The sequence below is a fragment of the Rattus rattus genome, chromosome 10 (assembly GCF_011064425.1).
Source record: "Rattus rattus isolate New Zealand chromosome 10, Rrattus_CSIRO_v1, whole genome shotgun sequence".
Taxonomy (NCBI): Eukaryota; Metazoa; Chordata; class Mammalia; order Rodentia; family Muridae; genus Rattus; species Rattus rattus.
Window position 1 is genome coordinate 38431666 of NC_046163.1, and position 26605 is coordinate 38458270.

Consider the following 26605-nt stretch of genomic DNA (forward strand, 5'->3'; position numbering starts at 1 on the left):
GTGATCAGTAAAACACTTTTATTATGAGGGTTACAACTTAAACAGAGAGAAGACAGCAGATTGAGGCATTCCATTCAATGTTATCAACTGGAAAGGGAGCAAGAGAAGTCAAGAAGGGACACCGTCATTATAATTATTCATGCAGTCATTCCTCTTCCAGTAACAGATGAGCAGTCATTGGGGTTTAAGTCATCCATTATTTATTCTCTCCAGAGAGACGTGAAGTGCTACAAGAATTACAGATCAGTGTAGGGGTGGGGAGAGGGGCTGTGCTCAAATTCCACCCATCCCCCACACTGAGTGAAAATGGAAGAAAAAAGCAGCAACCATTGAAATTAGCAAAGGCAGTACTTGTCACACAGTGTGACTCGGCCCAACTACCAAAGCCAAAGACACTCCACCCACGGTGCTGCTGGAGTGCGTAGTCATTTGAAGCCAGGAAAACAGCTGTGAAGCGATGGGACTACAGAGAACCCATCACTTTGTTTTCTGTGTTCAGGAAGGCATGTGACTCAAGCTGAATTGTGTCCCCAATAAAATATGTTGAAGTCTTAACCCCCCAGGACCTTATGACCCCACTTGAAAATAGTACCTTCATAGATATAACCAAATTAAGATGAAACCATTCTGAATTTGTATGGGACCGGATTCAGTAACTGCTGTCCTTATAAGAAGAGAATTTAGACAGAGTCACGCAAGAACACTGTGTGATGACAAACCCTGCGATTAGAATGATGCATCTGAAAGCCAAGGAATGCCAAGAATTACTGGCAACCAGAGGAGCTGGGAGACAGGCTTGGAACACATGCTCTTTCAAGAAGAATTGGTCTGTCCAACACCTTGATTTTCAGCTTTTGGCCTCCAAATCTATGAGGCTGTTAAAGCCACTGGTTATGGTGATCTGTTCCAGCTACCCTAGGACACTAGTACAGAGAGTCAAGGTCTGCCTTTGGCAGACTAACGAAGAGGTGCTGCGGGCCTCTGGACCCTCAATGCTGCCTGCTTACTGCTCTCACTTCATTCGGTATTGCTTACTTGCCTGTCACTCTCCACACCTTACCGCAGATTTAAACTAAAATCCTGATGATTCAATGGCTACCCATAGTTTGTTCAAGCTGGACACAGACTTGTAAAGCATTGCCAGGAAGGACACACTCTGATCTTTACGGCTTCCTCTCCTACATCACTCGCTGTACTTATTGTCTCTTAAAACTATTTTACTTTTTTAAAAGTTTATTGGTGATTTTTACCAAAAACGTGGTCTCAGCCAATGTCAAAATCTCCATCTAAATATCATCTCCATCAGAACCTTTCTTTCCCTATATTATAAGGGCAATGTCTGGTCTTGGAGTTCTGGAACACAGACACAAGTGTTCTTAGAATTTTCCTAATAAGAAGGTCTTTGTTGTGCTAATGATAGCACAACAAATGATATAGTGGATATACTGAGATAGTGGATCTCTACTTGATGATGAAGTCCAGCAGAAGAGAATTGGGGCTTTTAGTGACTGGGCCTCCCAAACAAGAGAACAGAATTTGAGATTGAACTCACTCACATGACCAATGATTTAAAGAGCATGCCTATAAAGTCTCATTTAAAAAAGCGATTGATTTATTAGCTTCTGATAGAATCTGAGGGATGAAAAGTTGTTGTCTTCAGCTGTGTATCCACTGGTGACCCTGCCAAACTCCAGGGCATAGTTCCAGACCTGAGGTTATACGGATAATTTTTGTTAAGCGCAGTGAGCCACAAACAAATTTAAAAAAATATAAATGTGGGGAAAATTGTAGGAAGGATAGGGAAATGAAAGGGGGAGGAGATAAGGGAAAATGGGTTGTGGGAGCAATTAGAATGGATTAAAAACAATAATAGAATTGTCAAAGAACAATTAATTAACTAAAATAACCAAAAAAAAACCACCACCTGTGGACACAGAGGTTCATAGAGCTCCTGGTTATTACATACATTGAAGTGTGTATTAGTTGTCTGGTTGCTGTAACAAGATATCTAACAAAGGAAATATAAGCAAGGAAAGCTTCATTTTGGCTCAGAATTCCAGACGACAAATCTAATCATTGCAGGAAAGTTACCACAGTAGGAGAAAGAGACTCGTGGTCATATTGTGTCCACAGTCAGAAAGCAAAGAATGTCAATGCTTCTGCTTAGCTTGCCCTCTCCTTTGAATTCAGTCTGAGACCCGAGCTTGTGGGATGATGTTCTCCAAGTTTAACACAGGTCTTCCCATCTCAATTAACCTAGTCTTGATGATCTTATAAGGACATGCTCAGAAATGTATTTTAGAGTGGTTCTAAAATCCCATTGTATTGACAATCGAGATTAATCATCACAGTATTCTATATGGTTAATGTATACTGACTTCACCAGAACCAACTATAAAAGCCCTGTAGTCTACCCAGCTTTTATCCAAGCATACCCTTTATAATAATGCTTTATTTTAAATATAGCATTTTCATAAATTCCATGGGCTGTTTTAGTAAAATAGCAAACGTCAGGAACTGTAGAAGCCCTAAACTCGATAGATAGTTTGATAGATGAATAGATGATCAGAGGACCCCAAAACTACAGTTAAACCTGAGAAAGAAATGATTTTATAGGAGATGAATCCTTGTTAGGAAATTTCCATACCAAAATGGTGAACCTACTATGTTCATTTTACTACACGGACATAGTATCCATCTGCCTGCCAAATTTGTATCTGACTACTAGTATATTAGAGCAAGTCTCAGACCTCATCAGAGAAGTTTCTTTGAGCCATGAATGGTGGCTAACATAGACTCTCGCAACCAATTAAAGTACAGAGTATAAGTGTCAGTGGAGTGCTTATCCACAGACAGGACATTTATGTAACATCCCTCCCCAACCCAAGACTCAGAGAAAAAAGGCAAATCATAAGAACCAAGAGTACTGAGACAAAGCGGTATCTTCTGGACATAACAGGACCACCTCACTTATGAGCTCATTCATGAGCTATAGATGCTTATGTAAGCCTGCATAAGATCCAGTCAGTCAATATTATAGCATGAAATGGGAGGGTTCATGAATCCCAATCCCTAACTGAGGAGCAATTGACACTTGATGGGGAAGGGACAGTCAGTTCTCTTTAAGAGTGTGTCTCCTGATAATCCACCATGCTCCTCACATCTAGGTTACATGGACAACACAAATTCACACCAATTAATCCCTTTTCAAGGCATAAAGTTGTGGGGAGAATAAAAGATATGGGGGTCTGTGAGGATTGGAGAGTGAATACAATCAAAATACAGTACATGGAATTCTCAAAGAATTAATAAAGATATTTTCCAAAAGAAGATTAATCGTGGGTTGGGGATTTAGCTCAGCGGTAGAGCGCTTGCCTAGCAAGTGCAAGGCCCTGAGTTCGATCCCCAGCTCCGAAAAAAGAAAAGGAAAAAAAAAAGAGAGAAGATTAATCATTTACCTTATGAGTGTGTCATTATTAGATGGGCTTTAAAATAAAACAGTCCCAAATTCCTACCGTTTCCTTCTCCTACAGCTGATATGAGAATCTGTTATTTTTACAACAATAATCTTCCTCAATAATTAGCCAATGTTATATGAGTGTGGCTAATCTTCTCTTTCTTCAATTTCAGGGTCAGCATTTGATCCAGTCCTGGCCACTGCCAGTATTCTATCTCTTCTAGTTGATCTAGGATTAGGCAAATGATTCCAGTCAGTCCAATAAGCTCAGTTGACAAAACAAACTTCTTTCCATTAGGACCGTTTAACTGTTAAGGTGTAAGCTCACAGGTGCCTGATTTTGCCTTAGAGCTATGTTGAGGATAGGCCTTGAGTACAAAGGAAGAAGAGCTGAAAAATATTCCCCTTATTTAAAAAAAGACTTGCTGAAACTCTAAACACAGCACTGTTTAAAACCAGAAATAATGTCAAATAACCCAGTCATATTGATCAGTAAATTGAATGAAGTCTTCTGCCATTTGAAATCAAGGGGATCCTGACAGTAGACCATCCTTCCAAAGCATCCCATGACTCTCATTTCTATCACTGCTCTAACTGTTGACTTGTTGTCCCAACCTCTAGACTGTGAGCTTAGAAGAGTGACTATGTGTCATGGTTTGAACACGTAATGTCTGCCCAACCTCTAGACCATGAGCTTAGAAGAGTGACTATGTGTCATGGTTTGAACATGTAATGTCTCTTGCGGGAATATGTTGGTCCCCAGCTACTGGTGTTATTTTGATTCTATGTCATTGATACTGTGGCCCAAGCCCCCAATGAAAAATATCTGTTATAAGGAAAAGCTTCTAGAACCCAGAGAAGAAATTAGGCAATGTCTCCTGACTCGTACAAAACAGGAATAAGATCTAGAGCTACTGTCCACCTGGAAAATTGTCACAGGCCTCCACCTTCACATTAACAACATATTTTTATTCTAAATGTACAATCCGAAGTTTGTTTTTTCTTTTAAAATTTTTAGTGTTTATCTGTCCAGACTGAGTCCTACTACAGCATCAAGACAATAAACATTGGCTGGAAAGAGGACATTTTTGCTCCAGCCAAAAGAAAGGCTATGCCTAGAGCACCAGACCTAAGAAGAGGGTCAACTCTGTTATTTAGAACCTAGATGATTTCTGCTACTTTCTTTGGTATCGAGAAGGTGGCTGTAAAGATGTGAGAAAGCAAACAAACAAACAAACAACAACAACAACAAACAGGAACAAGGGAGATTTTCTTTTTCAAAATTTCTGGGACAAATCACATTTCCTAAAGAACAACAAATGATCCTGAAAGGGGTTTTCCAGGGACAGCTATAAGGCAGAGGCCAACTGCAAGATTGTTTATGAGAAAATATCTCTGAAAACTCCAGGTAGAAAATTCTGGTCGCCATACAAGCTCTTCATCATCCAGGATCTTGGATGCCCCACAATCCCCAACTAGATTATATTTGCTAATAAAAATCTCAGTATTAAGGAATGGGTTAACTCTTTGTGTATTGATTGATGACCAATGGGCTCCCTTCATCCTCAAACTATTATAGGCCTTTGCCAATACATTTATTTTCCTACAGAACTTCGTGGTAAGACCCTATTTCTAAAGACATTACACACTGGACTTGCAGAAAATCAAGTCAGTATTCACTTAGAGGCTTCAAACCTAAAAGCTAGCTTTTACCATGCTGGAAGATGATATTCACACTATTAAATGGGGAAAGTAATAATCATCCTTCTTACCCAACTGTAAATTCTGCAAACTGCAACCATGACTGACTGGTCTAGCAGGATATGCCCACTGGTGCAATAGTGGTTCAAACACTATGTGAGTAACCAACCACTCTCTAATTGTATCTATGACCTACGGTATGAGATGGAAACAGATGCACTATTAACAGAGCCAAGAGCATAAAGCTACCTAGGCACAAAGGATAACCTGATACTGTTATTCTGATAAATGAACATAGCATTAAAACGACTGGTAGTAATACAGTGTACCTTTCAGCCCATAAGCTTCTTCCTGTAGCAGATGACAGCTAACACAGAGATCCTTGACTGGTCCATGTGCAGAGAATAAGACGTTCTAGAGTTCTCAGTCCTCAATGGGATGTACATATCACATCCGTTCCCTTCAATACTCCAGGAACTTCACAAAGGAGATTGCAGAAAGATTTTAAGGGCCAGAGGTGAAGTATGACTTCAAGAAAGCGATGTTTTCCAGATATACTGGGCAGCTGCATACATGAATTTGCAGCAATTATGACAGCATGCACGAGAGGTGTGTGAACTAAAGATGGGCGAAAACCACAGCATGGAGCAAGGGAGATAGATACAAAATCCCACCAGGATCTGAAAAGCCATTGGTATTTTCTGACTGCCGAAAGAAGAAGAATCAGCTTTTCTTAAAGATGTGAATCCTGGTAGGTTGACTCCAGGGCAGACCCCACTCCCAGGAGAACTTGGGCAACACACACTTTATAAAAGAAGGAGGAGAAGGAGGACAGGAGAAGGAGGAGGAAGAGGAGGAGGAGATAGAAGAGGAGGAGGAGGAGAAGAGAAAGGAGAGAGAGAGAGAGAGAGAGAGAGAGAGAGAGAGAGAGAAAATTCAAAGTCGAGTGGATGAGGGTAAGGGGGAAATATGCCAGGAATTGGGGAAGGGCAAATATGATCCAAGTACAATTTGTAAATTCTCCAAGAATTAATAAACTTACTTTTGAAAAGAATTCTAGCCCCTTGGCTTAAGGCCTAAAATTTTGCTTTAGTGAAGGTGTGTTCCTAGGAACACAGGCATCCTGCATGCTGCAAAACCTGGCCTCTAACGGGAGCCCTTCTTGGATTTATACCATCCCTAGAAGATCTGTGCAAGTACTGTAAATTTCAATGTCACTAATATGCTAATGGTCACCTGCCTATATGCCTCCAGCTCCCTGCCCCCCAGAACTCTTTAGTATAGAAAACTTTTATAAAACTTTCTTATGTGTTAGTATTGTCTCTAAATACTGGCCACCGTGAGATGCTTAACCATAAGGTGAATGAGTTTCTGTCCTTTGCTGAAATAACTCTGGTAATAGCAGAAAACCAGGAAACAAGCCACAAAACAAATGGGAGGGTAACACTAAATGATCATGTACACACACACACACACACACACACACACACACACACACACACACGTTATTTAAAAAAATAACGAAGGAAAAAAACTATGATTTATTAAGGCAAAAATAAAAAACAAATAGATTATCCCGTTCAGAGCAGCACTGACAAATCAACTCAGAATTGAAAGACAGCTTCCATTAGAATCACAGAAAATCCTTCCACTTCCAGATACCGAAAGACCTGGTTTCTGGGCTGTTTGGACTTTTTCCCTCTCTTTCTCCATCCAGTACAATCTGAGATTATTTCAGACATGCTTCTCTGACACAGCTACTAGATAGAGTCTGAAGCAGCTATGTCGAGCTATGTCGTCACCGTGCTTTGCAGACTTCGGTCTAAGACAGTCCAGCTCTTGACACAACTCCCTCAGAGGAAAAGAAATCTCAGGAAAGAAATCCAGCAGTTGCACCTTCTCTTGGGGAAAAGGATTATCAAACTTCTCTTGAGGTAAGAGCACCCTCTGGTGGTCGCTCTCTGCATTGTGCGCTGACAGCCCCGTCTCAAAGGAGACTCAATCCCATGTCCTTCCAGATGGAACCTATTTCCCTGATCTCTCTTGGTAGCAAATTGACCCGCTGGGCTCCAACACATAAGGCCCGCGTTCATAGCTTTGAACTACTATTAATTCATGAGTTAATTCGTTCTAATTATCTTCCTGAACCATTTTTACTTAAAATAAGAAAACAATGGCAGATTTGGGATCAAATGAAAACATCTGCTACTGAGTGAAACAATAAATACAAGCTTGTGTTTGGCCAGTCACATACATATCTAAGCCCCAAGAACAAAGTTCTTTATCTTATATAAATATTATACTAAACTGTGCTGTGTTATATTCCTGGTAGCCTGTTCATACTACACTCTTAAATCTATAACAATAAGTTTTGTGCAGATAGCCACCCTTGACCGTCGCATATGACTCCATGTCCATGTTAACTACTACTGCTCTCTGCCTTTGATCTCTTTCCCAAAACCACCTTCCAAAGACTTTTGTTCACAAAGCCATTTCCCACTTTTGACTCAAGGATTTCTGATAACCTTGATAAGGAATCTACAAGACTCGAGGGTGACATGAACAAGCGGATCCAAGAGCAGCCAGAGCCTGCCTGGGACCTGTCAATGTCTCTCATCTGGTGACCTAAAGTTTCTCGACTTTGTGTCATCACCGTGATTCTCTGAAGCAATGCCCACTTGAGCATGTGCGCTTTTTGCCACCCATCTGTCCTTCTTCATCCTATACCATATATCCTATATATTGATTGCCTTTTCATAAAGCAAACTCATTACTCTTCCTTAGACTGAAACACTCTACACCACCTTCATCACCTTCTGGAGTTTCGTTCCCTCCTTCCTGTCCCCCTTAAAAGCTGGGTCAGGGTATTTCTCCCTATGAAAATCTATGGCCGTCACCCTAAAAAAGTTTGTCCTACTCTATACTAAATGGCTTTTGCTTACATATCTTCCTCCATTGCCTAACATGATACTTAGCCTGCAACAGACGGTATAACTTAATGAATAAATACTGACTTCTGTGTCACCAAATTCAAAGATTACCTTCTGTTCTCATCTTGATTTCTCAGTTGCATTGGTCAACTGGCTTTCATAACATCACTTCCACCTGACTTTCTTTCAACTCAGGAGCCTCTGCCAGAATTCTTTATACCGCAGTGCCAGGGTTACCGAGTTTATGCTCTCCCAGTGGCATGGATTTAAATTTCACCAATCTGTTGATGATTACTAGTCTGTGTCTCTCTGGCTCTTATTTTTCCTCTAAATCCTAGATTCACATAATAAATAACTAAAATACTGTGACATGCATTTTCTAAATGTTTAGTTTCCAGCTAAAATATATGTGCTAGAACCTAATGCCTAAGTGATATTGTGAAGAGTTTGTCCTTCTGCAAAGTGAAGAAGTCATAAGGGCTCTTCTCCCATGAAAGATGTTAGTGCTTTAAAAAAAAATTATCTTCTCCCTTCCGCCACGTGAAGACGCAGAAACCTCCATTTTTGAAGCAGAAAGCAAGCCCTTGACAAGTTACCTGGCACTTGGCCCTTGATCTTGGATTTCTCAGGTCTCCAGCACTTTGAGAAGGAAGTCTATGACATTTATGAATTGCTTCTCCAAGGGTGTTTTGTTAGAGCATTCCCCAGAGAATAAGACTCACATGGATCTGAACAGCACTCTCTAGTTCAGCTTCTCACTCCCAGTTTACTCCTCCTTCTGTCTTCTCATTTTTAACAAGCAGTCTCAGTCCACCCAGATGTTCATGCAAAAAAATCAACAAACTGTCCTCAGCCTTTTCTATTTTATATTCTTTCTCTGTCACCACACCTTGCTAATTCCATTTCCCAGTGTCACAACTCATATCACCCCATTTTACCTGCACAAAGATTGCTGTTATGTTGGCCATCACATCACTAACATATCCTTCTAGTCATCTCTTTTTTTTTCAGATTTTATAGAGATGTTTATTTAAATCAATATTGATATCCTGTTTTATAATCACAAATCCACTATATGGCAAAGTAGCAATGTACAGTTTGACAATGTCTACATTGAAACAATTCCTCATTTCTAAGAATATGATTTGGTTCTAGTCATCTCTTAATCCTGTTCCTTCTCCCTCCTATTTCTGTCCATACAACATCCAAATTATACTCACAAAGGCATGAATGATAACAGATGTGAGTATTCACTTTAATCCCTCAATGTGGTAGCCTTCCAGTTAGCCTCTATGACATTTTTCATTTGAAATTAATAAATGTTTTGGTTTAGAGACCATATAGAACCCCACCTCTCATAGTTTAATTTTTATTTATTATTTTGCATTCCCACTCATATATACAATGTATCTAGATAATATTTATTCCTCACTTTCCTCTCATAACTCTCTCTGGGAACCTCTAGCCCATCTCCCTAACAACTTAATGTCCTCTTTTTATATTTGTCTGTTTTTTGTTTAACCCACCGAGTTCAGTTAATGCCACTCCTATGCACAAGGGCATGGGGGAAGTTACTAGTGGCCACATTCCTAAGGAAAAGTGAGGGAGACCCCCTCGAGCAGCCATTAACTGCTAATAACTCTTCAGGTTGGGCTCAGGAGACCCTCCACAATCCATACTGAAATTTTTACTTGGATTGATTTTTATTCATGTCTCGTGTAAATAATCCTAACTGCTGTGAGTCTCTGTACACAGCAGCTGTATTGTGTCCAAAAGACAGCATTGCACAGGACTCCGCTCCATCCCCAGCTCCTACCTTCTTTCCACACCCTATTCTTTTTACATTTCTGAGCTTCATGGTGGTAGTAGGGATTGGTATAGATGTCCCATCAACAGATGAATGCCCATAGTCATTTAGACTGCAATCTGAACAACAGTGCTTCCCTGTATCAACCATTACCCACTGCAATAAGACGCAACTCTAATGAAGTTTGGGAGAAGCATGAATCTGTAGGTATCATAAATGCTGAGAATGAGGTTTGACAACATGGCTATTTAGGAAATTAACTTCGGTAGATTCTCCTCTAAGCCACATGACTTCCCTAACTAGGTTTTTTTTTTTTTTTTAACCACCTGTAAAGTATCAAGCATGAATTATGCTCCTATGGAGCAGGCCTCAAATCTGATCAAGAGAGAGGTTGGTTACCTCTATACACAGCAATGCCACTATCGCACTCGTGGCCACTTCTTACCTGTCCAGTCAATATTTTAGCATGAAGATACAACCGTTTATTTCCCCTCTGGGCAGTCTCCATAGCACCTTCCAGCACTATGAAAGCTAGTCAGAAGACACAGTGTTCTTATCATTCAAGATTGATATCTCTGTGCTCTGCAGTCAAACTATTTGATGCTCTCATTTTAGAGTCTTACTCTCTAATCATGATGAGCAGCCATCTGCTGGTCTATCTAGTTAGTTTGCTCTTGGGCTCCTCTGTCTCTACTTTCAAGACTGGGATTACAGGTAGCAGCCCTGTCTACCTAACATTTATATAAGTGCTTTGGATTTGAACCCTAGCACTCATGCTTACATAGCAAATGTGTTAACCACGGAGTCATCTCTTGGGGGTTTTTGGCCCATTTTTAGCCACTAGCTTTAGCATTATGTTTCTTGTCTACATCAATTATTCCTCTCATGGATGTTTCAACAATGGCAACTGTTGAAACCATCGTCCCTTCTGTGTTTGCTTACCAGCTTGTCTGCAAGGAAGAATGTTTGTTTCCCTTGTATACCTTTTTTTGTGTGTTTATGGGGACTTATCAATTTCTTCTTCACTCAGTAAGTTATAATCTGTCACTAGCATGGTTTATTTTGATACCTAATTTGTGCTAGAATTGATCTATGTTTTCTTTACATTCTTTGAGATTCTTTTTTTTCTAGCACACACATGCCAACATTTTTTTAAAAGCTTGGTTCTTGGTTTCTACTTTTGCCAATATTGCCCTATAATCCATCATTTCTTCAAGAGAAAACTGATCTTTAGAAGTCATGTTCTGAAGGAAAGGATGCTGGGGAATTGCTGTTTCCATCCCCTTCCAGTGAAAACCAGAACACACCGTATGTGTTAACATCCACATGTAAACAAATGCTGCCCCATACATGTGCAATCAAGACACAAACTTATCAAGACCTTTAACTCTCATTTGATATCACAGTGGTCCATTCATCCTAGCCCCACCCATTTCTGTACATTTTTCTTCCTTCTGTCACAGTAGAAAAACAAAAACCAACAAAAAGGAAAACCCTTCTCAACTTCTCATTCTGTTCCTCTTGATCTTTTTGGCTGTGGCTCTGGCTACCACTTCCATTTTGTGTTCTCACTCACACCAAACATTTTAATTTTCTGAACAATTTTTGTTTTCAGTTTTATCCTCCTAGACTATAAGGCCATCTCTAGCCTAAGTACAGAGTTTGGTGTATGGTATATCCTTAATATATAGGTGTTGAGTGCATGACTTAACCCCCCCCCCCAAAAAAAAAGGTTTTGATGAAAAGATTTTCAGAGAAGAGAATAGTACATCATTTGGAAAAGAAGTTGGGAAAGGACAAGAAAGCCAGGAGTGGTGATGGATGCCTATAATCCCAGTACTTGGGAAACCACAAGTGGGAGGATCATGAATTCTAGGTTATTCTGTGCTATGCAATGAGAACCAACTAAAAAAGGAAGAGAAAGAGGTGTGCAGAAGAAGGGTAGATGGGAGAGAGAGAAAGAAAGAGGAAAGAGAGGAAGAAAAATAAGGAAAGGAAAGAAGAGGAAGAAGAGGAGAAGGAGGAGGAAGAGAAGGTAGAAGAGGAGGAGGAAGAGGAGAGGGAGGAGAGAGAGGAGGAGGATAACTGAGCCAAAGTGAAAATGAAATAGAACAAAATGAAAACATCCATGGTAGATCAAACAGTAAGACCTACCAGTCACCTTAGGGGACCCTACCTTTGAAAGCAAAGAAACACTCATGACCAGAGAAGTTTGAAATTCCTGATAACAAAACCACAATCTATTGACGATGACAAGAACTTAGTTATCAGACACAGCTGCTTTTATCCTCCTAGCAAGTGATCAGTCTTGACAGTTAGATAAACGATAAAAGTCTCAGGGAACTACAGACAACACAAGGGTATTGTTAGTGGAGACACAGCATGCACGAAGCAAACATAAAGTTCAGCCGTTTGGCAAACTTGAAGCCCTGGGATTCCAGAATCCTTGCGAACAATTGATGTACCCATGTATTGGGTTTGAGGAACACTATCTATTGAAACTATTAAGTTAATCCAAAGGCTATTATCCAGCACACCTCTAGAACAAAGGTCTTTGCTTTATTATTAAATGGTCTGCATGATTTCCAAAAGTCCTAAGGGAGAGTTCTGTCACACTACACAGTGCTAACTATGAGTTAGTTAATGTGTCTCAGGAAAAAGTTATGATCTACTGATAGCCATTTGTGTCTAGCTATTTCTTCATCCAGATGTGGGTTTAGAGTGTTGATGTTAAAGCATTGCCTGTTTCTAAAGTATAAATATGCCTGCCATGATGAGTTTCAAGATATTATTATAAAGTCACTGTCCAGAGAGTCCGTGTTGCGAGTTGGTGGAAGCTATCTCCACCGATGTCCAGCCTATCGCTGTGCGTACACTGATCTTTGTTCTTGAGCTTTTGTTCAAAAGATATGCTACATAATTGCTAGTATGTGCCAAGAGTGATAATCAAGCTTGTTTTCTGGTCGCTTTTATACAGAATATAAAAGGCCTACAGTGCCTCTTCCCATTTCATAATTGTTTTTTATGTATAAAACAATCAACAAGGATGGTTTATTTCCCAGCTGACAAAGCTTTTCTTGCCAGGATGCAGTTCTATCCCCCTACACTAGCCAACATGCTCTGAATCTTAGTAACTAATGTTCTATTTGATATATAACGGAAAGACTTCCATTTGTACTCACTTAATGGTCTTAAATATTCTTTTATGCCATGCTCAATAACCTTAGAGAACAGTGTGTTTCATAGTCTTAGATGTGATTGATTAATATGTCATTAGAGGTTTCTCAAGAGTTGCTTTTAGCAATTCTTCTCAGAATCAACTTTCTTCTTTAAATTATACATATGTATTTACTGGATTTATTTGGCTTTATAATTAAAAAACACCTTCATACTTCGTGTGCAATAAAACTCTGTGTGTGTGTGTGTGTGTGTGTGTGTGTGTGTGTGTGTGTGTGTGTGTGTGTGTGTGTGTACTGGAGTGGTATTACTAAATACCTGAAGAAAACTCTTTTTAAATTAAATAAAGCAGAATCATAAACAATTTAATATATGAATAGCCCTGAGTTTTGTAATACTTTATAATTTTTTAAAAGTTTTAAATGCTTTTTGTCTTCTTGCAGTCTTTTGCCAATGTATTCTTGAATTATAAGGTAAAATACCCTTTGCTTCCATAGCCCACAATCTTGGGAATGAAGTGTCTAAAAACAGTGGTTCTCAACATGTGGACTGTGACCTCTTTGAGGGTTGAACGACCCTTTCACAAAGGTAACGTATCAGATATCCTTCATATTAGATATTTACATTACTATTCATAGCAGTAGCAAAGTTATAGTTATGAAGTAACAGTGAAAATAACTTTATGGTTGCGCAGGCCACAACAACATGAGAAACTATATTAAAGGGTTGCAGCATTAAGAAGTTTGAGAACCACCAGTCTAAAATAACACTAAGGAGATACTAAGAACTTAAGGTTGGAGGAGGAAATTAATCAGACAAATATTCATTTTAATCTTGGCTCTAATGTCATATGATCAATCATATTTAAGGAGAAAATCTTAAACTAATATTTAAATGTGTCTAAACTAGCATGAATTGCTTCATTATACACATAAGGATGACCTATCTAACTGGGTGGTGAGCATAGTTCATAGACACAGAAAAATGAGGACATCAATACATCAATTTGGGAATATGATATCAACTCCTAGACTATGCTCCAATTATGGCTGTGATAGTATTATCAGCTTGACAAAATCTAGAATCATCTGGAAGATTGGCTTCTGGACATCCATGTATCTTGATCATATTAACTGTGGTAAGAAGACTTGCCTACTATGGGTGACACCATTCCCTAGACAGAGCATCCTGAACCATCTAAAAGTAGAGTAAGTGAACTGTGCATTCATTGATCTTACTATGTATGTAATGGGACTAGCTATTGACACTGTCATTTCCCTAACGTGATAGACCATAACCTTGAACTGTGAGCTGGATAAACATCTCCTTTAAGTTGCTTTTTTAAGGTATTTTTTATTACAGCAACAGAAAAAAAACTGAAACAATGGAATAAATGATAAGCATCCACATTGAACTCAATGGAACTTACCCATTCACACTAACCTCCTATGCTGTCCTGTGGCAGAAGAGGGGCATAATGATGGGAAAGAGATAGATGTAAGATGACTCTGCATCAAACTACAGAGGCAAAACAAACAAACAGTCCAACTGGTGCCCAGACACTCTGAGGTGGATAATTCTCAGATTATCTGCAGATAGCTTTCTAAAGCCAAGTTTGCCATACAGCATCTTAACTAACCAAGAGCACTACCTTGTCTGCCTCTAAGAAAGCTGCCAACTTTGAACGATATCTTTAAAACAAATATTATATAATCAGATACAGGTAAATGACTCAGAGAGGCACACAAACTTTCCTTGCCTGTGATTATAAGTTATGGTTGAGAAGACAATTGCATCTTTAAAATAACAAACCATATAAAGGTGGGGGGGGCGTCAGAAAAGGCAAATTGGTTCTGCCAGTGTTTGAGAAATGAAAGAAAGTAGAGCTGAGTCTTAAAGGGCAGCCAGCCTTAGTGGGACAGGAAGGGGCGGGGCAAGGAAAGGCACTGAGGTGTATAGGAGCAATCTGTGAAGTCGAGGTATAGCTGGGCAGCAAACATTTTGGGGGGGCTTCAAGTCAACCATAGTGTAGACAGTAGACTTATTTTTCAGCTAATGGGGAAAACACAGAGCAAAACGTGTCCATAAAGTACTACCTATTTCTCTGCCTGCTTCAGCATAAAGACTGTAGTCTTAGATATTCATGGAAAAGAGAACCACGGCTAAAACTAAACCAAACTATGAAAAATATTTTTTTAAAAAAGGCTTGTAGCTATTTTGGATAACATTACAGAAAGGAGAGAATATTGTAAGCTGAGTTGCACTTGGAGGGGCCAGTTAAGAAATGAGAACTCTGAGGGGAAAGAGAGGTCAAAGAATGGCAGTTAGGACATCGACAGCAAGCATTTATCATGTCTGCAATATTCCAGGAATCGTGTCTTATCTACAGTATTTCATTTTACGCTCACAGAAACCCCCACGCTATTTATTATTAGACAGAGTCATGGGTAACAAATACAATGAAGTCGACTCAAAATAGCTTAGCAACAAAGAGAATTGTGTCACAAAACTGAAAAGCCCAGGAGTAGATAGATATTCCTGGCTTCGGAAAGGACTGGATCCATGGAATCAAATGAGGTTACCAGGATTCTATCAACATTTTCATCTCTCAGCTCTCTTCTGCTCTAGCTGTTGGCCGCATTCAGATGGCTCCTCTTGGCATAGGTAGGGAAGTGAACTTGTGGAGACTTCAAGCCCAGGCGCCTCCACTGATAGGTCAAATGTACATCCTGTATTGTACTCTCGTTTCTGCTTGCTTTCCTTGGTCCTTCCATTGTCTTTTCCCAATCCCAGAAGGGTTCTTAATGGGTCTACTATGTTCTATACAGCACAGTCAGGCAAGCTACTCTTAAACCCAGGCGTGAATCATGACTCGTTTCTTCTCACCGTAGATAGATATGTAAGGGACTGGCAGACCTGCAGGGACCATAGGAACTCTCGGTGGAAAGCAAGCTGCCAGGGAATGTGTATTCCAAGGAAATACCAGTGTTACCCCTATTTAGCAGGGAGAGAATTGAAACCTGATAGGATGACATTGGAAACCAAGGTTTGGAAGAAAATGGTCCATTATTAAGGTAATAGGTGCTAAAATGAGAAGCTTCTGGAAAGAATCAGGGCTGAGCTCACCTGGAGCAAAAATTCAGAATCTAGGGAACAAGGCCTGAGGAATGTATTTTTTAATGTCTTAGGTAATTCTCATGTAAAAGCAGCCTTGAGAAACCCTCTTCTAAGGACCGGGATCCTATTAATAACAACCTCAGGCTACGTAAAGCCTCGCCAGAGACTCTGAGCCCTCAGTTTGTAATGCTAAACCAATCACTTCACTTGTGCGTCTCTCTCACACATCTGAACACAGTCCCATATTGATGGCTGTAGTCCCTGGGGCATTGTTTGACATAATAAACATTCAATACATATTGGCTATACTGAATTGTTATATCTCTCAATATTTTTAATAGAACGCCTGCTAGGATAAAAGGTTCATAGGAAAAAAAAAACCTGTCTTCTTGTAGTGTAGTAGCAATGGTACCGTTCTGAAGACTGGAGGAGGGGGGAGAGTTCTCCACTGCCCACATACCTGATTCAAAAAAAAAGAGAGAGAGAGAGAGAGAGAGAGAGAGAGAGGGAGAGAGAGAGAGAGAGAGAGAGAGAGAGAGAGAGGCTCAGGAGGTAAGATTAGCATGCTGCATAAATGACTTTTCCAATTAACATAACCCTTCAAGCCAGCTCCTCAGCTCCCATTCTGCCAAGTTCCTTAATTATGACATCCCTATTCCCCAATTAAAAGCTAATTAAGCTTGCCAGCATCTTTCTAGAATATTAACTATTTTATTCTTTAAGAAGTGAAGCTTTATGAAATCAAAACCCTTTGTGGAAAAGTGTATTTTAAGGACTTCTCGATCTCACACTTCATTTCACTACATCACATTCGATAATGCCTTTACGCAGGTCAAAACTTGATTGCCTTCATACCACCCAAAGGACTGATTAAAAGCTTTCGGGGAATGTGCAAACCTAGGAGCTATTGGTTTTATTGTATGCTTTCGGTAATTCCTGTTCTTTCCTATAAAACAGGCGATGCTCTCAGGCATTAATACACCTCCTGACCCCACATGCTTCATCTCTATTTGAATATGGAGGTAGGTACAGGGTAAGTACGTTTTTCTATTTAGCTGGGGCTCCTTTTCCTAGAAAATTGTCCGTTTTCAGCTACCCCGGTGTCTTAGTTTTTATTGCTGCTACAAAAGAAACACAATCACCAAAAAGCAAGATGGGGAGAAAACGCTTTATTTAGCTTACACTTCCAGATCATAGCCCATCGTTGGAGGAAGTCAGGACACAAACTCAGACAGGGCTAGAACCTGGAGTCAGACGCTGAAGCTGAGGCCATAGGGGAGTGCTGCTTACTGACTTGCCCAGCCTGCCCTCCCACAAATCCAGGACTACAGTCCAGGGATGGCACCACCCACAATGGGCTGGGCTCTCCCACACCAACCTCTAACAGAAAATGTCCCCCATTGCGGGAACCCACAGAGTGTGCCTCTTTGTAATGACTCCAGCTTGGGTCAAGTTGACACACAAAACCATCCAGTATACCTGGGAATTCCCTTTACACGCTACACCTTCTCTGACACTAAACCCCATCCTGATGTGGGTCTGGTTTGTGAATGTTTCTGAGCCTGCTACCACTTCCTGGCCCAAACTGAGAGCATCTGCCCTTCTCCTGACATTCAGTGCCCACTCCGTAATGGACTCAGTCATTTATTCCTGTTGAGAAGGTTTCTAGGCATTCTGTGCCGGAAAAAAAAAATCACCCAATTGACAGTCTACCCGTGAGTTCATTTCCAGTAAAACAGCTGGGCACTAAACTGTATTGCAGCAACTCAGCTGGGCTGATAGACTCGGGAAGCATTTGCTAAAATGGTCCGGTCTAAGAACTCCAAGGACTGGTTAACATTCCTTTTTTATCGTGCTTTTTTCTCATCCAGAGTTATTGTTCTTTTACATTTTCAGTAACCACCGAAGGAAATGAAAAATCTAATTAGAATCTGGAGAGACTGTTTCCTGAGCCCGGAGGTAAGGCTTTCTTTCGCTTAGGAACATGATGCCCAATTACTTTCTCTCCCCGTCCCTCGACCACTATTACCACTGCCACCACTCTTAGATTTCAGACTTGATGTAGAAATCTCGTGCTTTCTTTGCTTATCATTCTTTAAGGGCCAATGTATTTCATCCTTGATTATCATATAATTTTGTTAGTTAATAAAACCTAAGTTCAATAGGTTTTGAAACGCCAGCAAGGGAACCTAATCCACTAGCACCATGGGTAAATGTGCATGAATATGAATGGCTTCCTCCTTGCTCTCCACACGAAGACCCTGCCCACACTCTTATGGAAGGCATTGGACCTCCAGAAGCGCTTAGGGAAAATGTAAATGTTCGTTTGCTAACCATTCCTTTTTATACCTTTCTTCTTGGTTTGGTTATTATTCTTTGGAATCACAGTTTGGGGTTATTTCTTTCAACAAATACATTTTGTGCTGAATTCTTGCTAATATTTTGTCGGACCAGGTCCTAGTTTGCTTTTGTTCCGAAGAGTAATTTATTGCTGGGAGAGTTTATCTGACTATAGAATTGAGGTTAATAATGGCTTCCTTGCAGAACTCGGAAGACCTGCCTGCCTTCTAATGTCTATTATTATCTCTTCAAAGGTCTCCAACCAACAGAGCCTGGTGATGCGCTCCTTTCATCCGATCACTCAGGAGGCAGAGTCAAGCAAGAGTAAATTTGAGGCTAGCCTCGCTGTATTAAGTTCCAGTGATGCCCTGCTTCAAATTTTAAGACAGTTAAAGTCTCTGGCCAGCCAAAGTAGTTTATCTTCGTTAGCAACTTGTATTATTTCTAAAGTTGCTTTTACTCTGCATTAAGTTTGACCCTCTGTAGCTTTTACTAAAATACGTCTACATGTAGATTTCTTTTACTTCTTCTGCCAAGAAACTAGTGCTTCTACTGTGCTAGTGTTCATGGTGTTTGTTTGTCTTAATGATGCTGAACAGCCTTCTCGAATATTACATTTCTTTCATTCTCTTTATTTCTTGATGAAATTCATAGCGTATGTTTCAGCTTCTCACTGCCTTAGCATCTCAAGATGTTTCATATTTTCTGATATTTTATTTCTTTGAAATGTTTTCCAAATAATTATACAGAAATATCTTCCACTTCAACTACTATCTCAGCTACAGTTTAATTTACCTATTAATTTCAATGTCTGTATGATTCACTTCCAACAGTCCAAGTCCATTACTTTTTTCTTTTGTTAAAAACGATTTTTTTCATACAATATATTCTGAGTATACCTTCCTCTCCCCCAGCTTCTCCTACTTTCTCCCTACCTCCCTTCTCGTCCAGATCAACACCCTTTGTTTCTCATTAGAAAACAAACAGGCATCTAGGGAATAATAATAAATAAAACCAAAACGAACAAGAATAGGAAAAAACAAAGAAGAAAAAGAGACAAGGAAAAAGCACAAGAGCCCCTGCTCTCTTGCTCTCAGCCTCTTTCCCCTTGTCTCCTCTCTCGCCATTCATTCCCCATCCTTCCTCCTTCTCTCTACATGTTCATGGCCAGCCTCTACTCCTCTATTCCCCCACCACCACCCCTTCTTTCTCTGTCCTGCTACCCTCTGAACTCCTCTCCCCATGCCCTGAGTAAACTTTATTCTATACTAAAAAAAGAAAAATCACAAGAAACACATACATACAGAGAGATATACACATGTTTACATGCATAAGAATCCCATAAAAATGCAAAGCCAGAATCCATAATATATATGTGCAAAGGATTTGCAAGATGAAAAAATAAAGATAAAAATAAATTTAAAAAACCCCGACACAGCATTATAAGACAAAAAAACAAAACAAAAACAAACCAAAAAAAAAACAAAACAAACAAACAAAAAACCTTTAAAAGTACTTTTGAGTTTCTTTTGTGTTGACTGTCTATTGCTGGGCATGGGGGCTGCCCTTAAGAATGGCTCCTTTCCACAGTGAGACTCCCTTAGAGAAAATTAATATCATTTATCAGTGGTTATAACTTGGAACTAGCTTCTGGGTTAGGGATGGGAACTTATGTTCACGTCCCCTCTCAGTGCTGAGACCCCATATGGTACAAGTCCACACAGGCTCTGTGCGTTCTGCCAGTCTCTGTCAATTCATCTATGCTCGGTCCTGCTGTGTTCAACAGTCCTTGTTCCCTCTTGCCTTCCATCCCCTCTGGCTCTTACAATCTCCCTCAGAGTTCACCAAGCCCTGAGGGGAAGGATTTGGTAGAGACGTCCGTCCCATTAACTTAACTACTAAGTGATTCAAAGTCTCTAACTCTACATAACCTCTGGCTGCCGGACTCTGCATTTGCTCCTAGCTGCTGAGGGAGGAAGCCTCTTTGATGATAACTGGGCAAGGCACTGATCTATGAGGATGACAGAATGTCATTGGAACTCATTTCATTGCTACATTCCTTTAGCAGAACAGTCGCATTTTGTTTTTTCCCTAGGTTCCTGGTCTATCTCCTTTCAGGCTCTTAGCCACTCAGTGTCAAGTGTGGGTTCCCTCCAATGGAAGCTCTTAGATAGGCACCAGCACCACTTCTCTGTGTTCACTGAGTTATGTGGGTGTTGTCAATAGGGTCTCACTGACAGTTTGAGGAAAGCAAACAGTAGCCTTGGCAATAGCCTGGGTTGTTAGGGGGTAGGAGGTTCCCACGGGACCTTTATGGCCACCAAGATATTTTTAGGTAACCCAATCCTGGTATTGAAAATTTCATTTGGCTTCCAGTTAATTATTTTTAAATAGCCTATTGATTTTCAGAATCCTATGTATCGTGATTTTATTCCTTCTTTCATGTAATTTTAAGTGTGTGTGTGTGTGTGTGTGTGTGTGTGTGTGTGTGTGTGTGTGTGTGTGTGTGTAGTCTCACTTGATAGTCCTTTCAATTGCTATGCTGTTATGGTAAGTTGTTTCTCTTGTGCTTTAGAATTTTAGAGGATGAGCTTTTACTTATTCTCAGCTCTATCCTTGGAAATCATTTATGTCTTGGGTAGAAGTGTCCTTACACGGAAGTTTTGGCTTTTCTTCTTGAGTTGTAAGATCCCGTGCCACTTGTACACTATCTTCCTGCTCTGATATTTTTCCAACCAAAATCATTTATTTTTTAATCAAGTTTATGTCTAATGAGGATTAGTTTCTCATAACCTCATATTAAACACTGCTAAACAAATATGTATTTTTCCTCTCAAAGTTAGTCTCTAAAAACTATATAACAGACAACATATCAGTTCTATGGGGAAATGAAGAAACAAGAGAAGACATAATCTAGGTAAACCAAGACATTTCAATTAACCATACCAAAAATAATAGAAGTCTTTAAATTTTCTGAACAAGAATTCATATTAATCATCACAAACCAAAGAGAGACAATACAGTTGGCACCATAGGAAAACAGGAATTTTTTTTGTTTATTGGATAGTTTTTGTATTTACATTTCAAATGTTATCCCCTTTCCTGGTTAACCCCTCTCCCATTGTCCCTCTCCCTACTTCTATGAGGATGCTCCCCTTCCCATCCACCCACTCCCAACTCAACACTCTGACATTCCCCTATACTGGGGAAAACAGCCTACACAGGACCAAGGGCTTCTCCTCCTATAGATGCTGGACAATGTCATCCTCTGTTACATATGCAGCTGGAGCCATGAGTCTCTACATGCGTACACTATGGTTGGTGGTTTAGTCCCTGGGAGCTCTGGGGAGTCTGGTTGGTTGATATTGTTGTTCATCGTATGGGGTTGCAAACCCCTTAACCTCCTTCAGTCCTTTCTCTAACTCCTCCATTGGGATCCCCAGCTCAGTCTGATGGTTAGCTGCAAGCATATTAATTGTATCAGTAAGGACCTGGCTGAGCCTCTCAGGAGACATCCAAATCTGGCTAGGTATCACATTTTCTGTAACCATTCCTCTATTGATAGCATCTGGGTTCTTTCCAGTTTCTGCTTATTATAAATAAAGCAGCTATAAAAATAGTGGAACATGTGTCCTTGTTATATGTTGGAGCATCTTTTGGGTATATGCCCAAGAGTGGTATAGCTGGGTCCTCAGGTAGTACTATGTACAAATTTCTGAGGAACCTCCAGACTGATTTCCACAGTAATTGTATCACCTTTCAATCCCACCAACAATGGAGGAGTGTTCCTCTTTCTCCACATCCTTACCAGCATCTGCTGTCACCTGAGTTTTTGATCTTAGCCATTCTGACTGGTGTGAGGTAGAATCTCAGAGTTGTTTTGATTTGCATTTCCCTGATGACTAAGGATGTTGAACATTTCTTTAGGAGCTTCTTGGCCATTCGAGGTTCCTCAGTTGACAATTCTTTGTTTAGCTCTGACTCCCATTTTTAATAGGATTATTTGGTTCTATGAAGTCTAAATTCTTGAGTTCTTTGTATATATTAGATATTAGCCCTCTATTGGATGTAGAGTTCCTAAAGATCTTTCCCCAATCTGTTGGATGCTATTTTGTCCTATTGACAGTGTCCTTTGCCTTACAGAACCTTTGCAATTTTATGAGGTACCATTTGTTGATTCTTGATCTTAGAGCATAAGCCATTGGTATTATGTTCAGGAAATTTTCTCCAGTGCCCATGTGTTCAAGGCTCTTCCCCACTTTTTCTTCTATTAGTTTGAGTGTATCTGGTTTTATGTGGAGGCCCTTGATCCACTTGGACTTGAGCTTTGTACAAGGTGATAAGAATGGATTGATTTGCATTCTTCTACATGCTGACTACCAGCTGAACCAGCACAATTTGTTGAAAATGCTGTCTTTTATCCACTGGATGGTTTTAGCTCCTGAGTCAAAGATCAAGTGACTATAGTGTGTGGGTTCATTTCTGGGTCTGCAATTCTATTCTGTTGATCTACCTGCCTGTCTCTGTACCAATACTATACAGGTTTCTTTTTAAAATCACTATTGCTCTGTAATACAGCTGGAGGTTAGGGATGGTGATTCTCCTAGAAGTTCTTTGATTGTTGCGGATAGTTTTTGCTATCCTGTGTTTTCTGTTATTCCAGATCAATTCCTAAATCACTCTGTCTAACTCTGTGAAGAATTGAGTTGGGATTTTGATGGGGATTGCATTGAATCTGTAGATTGCTTTTGGTAAAATGGCCATTTTTACTATATTAATCCTGCCAATCCATGAGTCTTTCCATCTTCTGAGATCTTCTTCAATTACTTTACTCAGAGACTTGAAGTTCTGGTCATACAGATCTTTCACTTGGCTAGGAAAACACGAAGGTATTTTTTATTATTTGTGACTATTGTGAGGGGTGCCATTTCCCTAATTTCTTTCCCAGCCTGTTTATCCTTTAAGTAGAGGAAGGCTACTGATTTGTTAGAGTTAATTTTATATCCAGACACTTTGCTGATGTTGTTTATCAGTTGTAGTTGTCTGGTGGAATTTTTGGGGTCACTGAAGCGTACTATTGTATCATCTGTGAATAGTGATAGTTTGACTTCTTTGTTCCAATTTGTATCCCTTTGACCTCTTTTTGTTGTCTAACTGCTCTGGCTAGGACATCAAGTACTATATTGAATAGGTAGGGAGAGAGTGAGCAGCCTTGTCTAGTCCCTGATTTTAGTGGGATCCCTTCAAGTTTCTCTCCATTTACCTGATGTTAGCTACTGGTTTGCTATATATTACTGTTACTATGATTAGCTATGGGCCTTGAATTCCTGATTGTGAAGGGGTGTTGAATTTTGTAAACTGCTTTCTCATCTAATGAGATGATCATGTGGTTTTTATTTTGAGTTTGTTTACATAATGGATTATGTTGATGAATTTCCATATATTGAACCATCCGTGTATCCCTGGGATGAAACCTACTTGATCATGGTGAATGATTGTTTGAATTCAGTTTGTGAGAATTTTATTGAATATTTTACCATCAATATTAATGAGGTCTGAAGTTCTTTCTTTGTAAGGTCTTTGTGTGGTTTAGGTATAAGCATAATTGTGGCTTCATTTTTCAAATTGTGTAGAGTTCCTTTTGTTTCTATTTTGTGGAATAGTTTGAAGAGTATTGGAGGTCTCCCTTGAAGGTTTTCTGCACTAAACCCATCTGGTCCTGGGCTTTTTTTGGTTGAGGACTTTTAATGACTACTACTATTTCTTTAGGGATTATGGAATGTTTAGATGGTTTATCTGATCTAGATTTAACTTTGGTACCTAGTATCTGTCTAGGAAATTGTCCATTTCCTCCAGATTTTCCAGTTTTGTTGAGTATAGGCTTTTGTAGTAGAAGCTGATAATTTTCTTAATTTCCTCAGTTTCAGTTGTTATGCCTCCTTTTTCATTTCTGAATTGTGTTAATTTGGATACTGTCTCTCTGCCCTCTGCTTAGGCTGGCTAACTGTTTATTTATCATGTTGATTTTCTCAAAAAACCAGCTCCCGCTTTTGTTGATCCTTTGTATAGTTGCTTATGTTTGGTTGATTTCAACCCTGAATTTGATTATTTCCTGCCATCTACTCCTCTTGGGTGCATTTGCTTCTTTTTGTGCTAGACCTTTTAGGTGCGCTGACAAGCTGCTAGTGTATGCTCTCTCCAGTTTCTTTTTGGAGGCACTCAGAGCTATGAGTTTTCCTTTTAGCACAGCTTTCACTGTGTCCTGTAAGTTTGGGTATGTGGTGCCTTCATTTTCATTAAGTTCTAAAACGTCTTTAATTCTTTTTTATTTCCTTTACCAAGTTATCATTGAGTAGAACACTGTTCAATTACTATGTGTATGTGGACTTTCTGTCATTTTTGTTGTTATTGAAGACCAGCCTTAGTCCATGGTGATCTAATAGGATGAATGGGATTATTTTAATCTTCTTGTATCTGTTCAGCCCTGTTTTGTGACTGATTATATGGTCAATTTTGGAGAAGTTACCATGAGGTGCTGAAAAGAAGGCATATCCTTTTGTTTTAGGATGAAATGCTTTATAGATATCTGTTAAATCTATTTGGTTTATAATTTCTTGTTATAACTTCTGTTAGTTTCACTCTGTCTCTGTTTAGTTTCTAATTCCATGATCTGTCCAGTGATGAGAATGGGCTGTTGAAGTCTCCCACCATTATTTTGTGAGGTGCAATGTGTGCTTTGAGCTTTAGTAAAGTTTCTTTTATGAATGTAGATGCCCTTGGATTTGGAGCATAGATTTAACAATTGAGAGTTCCTCTTGATAGATTTTTCCTTTGATGAGTATGAAGTGTCCTTCCTTACTTTTTCTGATAACTTTTGTTGAAAGTCAATTTTATTCAATATTATAGTGGTTCCTCCAGCTTGTTTCTTGGGACCATTTGCTTGGAAAATTTTTTCCCAGCCTTTTACTCTGAGATAGTATCTGTCTTGGTCATGGAACTCCATTTCCTGTATGCGGCAAAATCGAGTCTGTCTTTTAATTGGGAAATTGAGTCCATCGATATTAAGAGATACTAAGGAATAGTGATTGTTGGTTCCTGTTATTTTTGTTGTTAGAGGTAAAATTATGTTTGTGTGGCTATCTTCTTTTGAGTTTGTTGAAATAAGATTACTTTTTTGCTTTTTCTAGGGTGTAGTTTCCCTTTTTGTGTTGGAGTTTTCCATCTAATATCCTATGTAGGGCTGGATTTGTAGAAAGATATTGTGTAAATTTGGTTTTGTCATGGAGTATCTTGGTTTCTCCATCTATGGCAATTGAGAGTTTGCTGGATATCATAGACTGGGCTGGCATTTGTGTTCTCTTAGGGTCTGTATGATATCTGCCCAGGATTTTCTAGTTTTCATAGTCTCTGTTGAGAAGTCTGGTGCAATTCTGATAGGTCTGCCTTTATATCACTTGACGTTTTCCCTTACTACTTTTAATATTCTTTCTTTGTTTTGTGCATTTGGTGTTTTGACTATTATGTGTCGGGAGGAATTTCTTTTCTGGTCCAATATATTTGCAGTTCTCTAGGCTTTTTGTATGTCCATGGGCATCTCTTTCTTTAGATTTGGAACTTTTCTTCTATAATTTTATTGAAGAAATTTACTGGCCCTTTAAGTTGGGAATCTTCACTCTCTTGTATATTTACTATCCTTAGGTTTGGTCTTCTCATTGTGTCCTGGATTTAGTGGCTGTTTGGAGTTAAGAGCTTTTTACATTTTGCATTTTCTTTGACTATTGTGTCCATGTTATCTATAGTATCTTCTGCTCCTGAGATTCTCTCTCACATTCTGTTGGTGGTGCTTGCATCTATGCCTCCTGATCTCTTTCCTAGGTTTTTTATCTCCAAGGTTGTCTCTCTTTTTGATTTCTTTATTATTTGTATTTCCATTTGTAGATCCTGGATGGTTTTGTTCAATTCCTTCACCTGTTTGGTTGTATTTTCATGTAACTCTTTAAGAGATTTTTGTGTTTCCTCTTCAAGGACTTCTACTTGTTTACTTATGTTCTTCTTTATTTCTTTTTTTCTCCTTTA